The sequence below is a fragment of the Coturnix japonica genome, chromosome 2, assembly GCF_001577835.2.
Source record: "Coturnix japonica isolate 7356 chromosome 2, Coturnix japonica 2.1, whole genome shotgun sequence".
In the NCBI taxonomy this organism is placed as follows: domain Eukaryota; kingdom Metazoa; phylum Chordata; class Aves; order Galliformes; family Phasianidae; genus Coturnix; species Coturnix japonica.
The window spans coordinates 134,314,285-134,315,118 of NC_029517.1; the positions used below are offsets into that span (position 1 = coordinate 134,314,285).

The 834-nt window shown below is 53.1% G+C and overlaps 1 protein-coding gene across 3 annotated transcripts in view; it reads left to right on the plus strand.

The window, feature by feature from the left end:
- The first annotated feature begins 475 nt into the window (after window positions 1-475).
- Window positions 476-834, plus strand: part of LOC116652998 (tetra-peptide repeat homeobox protein 1-like) — a 3,515-nt gene continuing 3,156 nt past the window's right edge. The window contains exon 1 of one of the 3 annotated variants that reach the window (XM_032442939.1): window positions 476-593. The gene's annotated coding sequence lies outside the window, so the exon portion shown is untranslated. Of the gene's footprint in view, window positions 594-734; window positions 815-834 lie in introns of those variants that run through there. The other 2 variants (XM_032442938.1, XM_032442937.1) reach the window with 2 other exon arrangements.

An 834-nucleotide genomic window follows, 5' to 3' on the forward strand; every position in this document is an offset into this window, starting at 1 on the left:
CTCCATGGTGAACTATGGGGTCCAGAGGGGGGGTCTGAAGGGGGGGGGGGTCTGGAAGGGTAAGGAGTTGAATGGGAGGGGGGGGGGCTCATATGGGATTATATGGACCAGGAGATGATGGTGGGGGCTCATATGGGATTATATGGACCAGGAGATGATGGTGGGGGTTCATATGGGATCATATGGACCAGGAGATGATGGTGGGGGCTCATATGGGATTATATGGACCAGGAGATGGTGGTGGGGGCTCATATGGGATCATATGGACCAGGAGATGATGGTGGGGGATCATATGGGATTATATGGACCAGAAGATGATGGTGGGGGCTCATATGGGATTATATGGACCAGGAGATGATGGTGGGGGCTCATATGGGATCATATGGACCAGGAGATAGTTGGGGGGGGCTCATATGGGATTATATGGACCAGGAGATGATGGTGGGGGCTCATATGGGACTATATGGGACCAGGAGATGGTTGGGGGGGGCTCATATGGGATTATATGGACCAGGAGATGATGGTGGGGGATCCTACAGGACGATATGGACCGGGAGATTATGGCAGGGGGGCTCATATGGGATCATATGGACCAGGATATGGTGGGGGGGACTCATACAAGACGATATGGACCAGGAGGTGGTGCTTGGGGCTCATATGGACCAGGGTTCTCATATGGGACCAGCAGGTGCTGATGGAGGCTCATATGGGACCATATAGACCAGGAGATGGCTGTGGAGGCTCATATGGGATTATATGGACCAGGAGATGATGGTGGGGGCTCATATGGGATTATATGGACCAGGAGATGATGGTGGGGGCTCATATGGGATT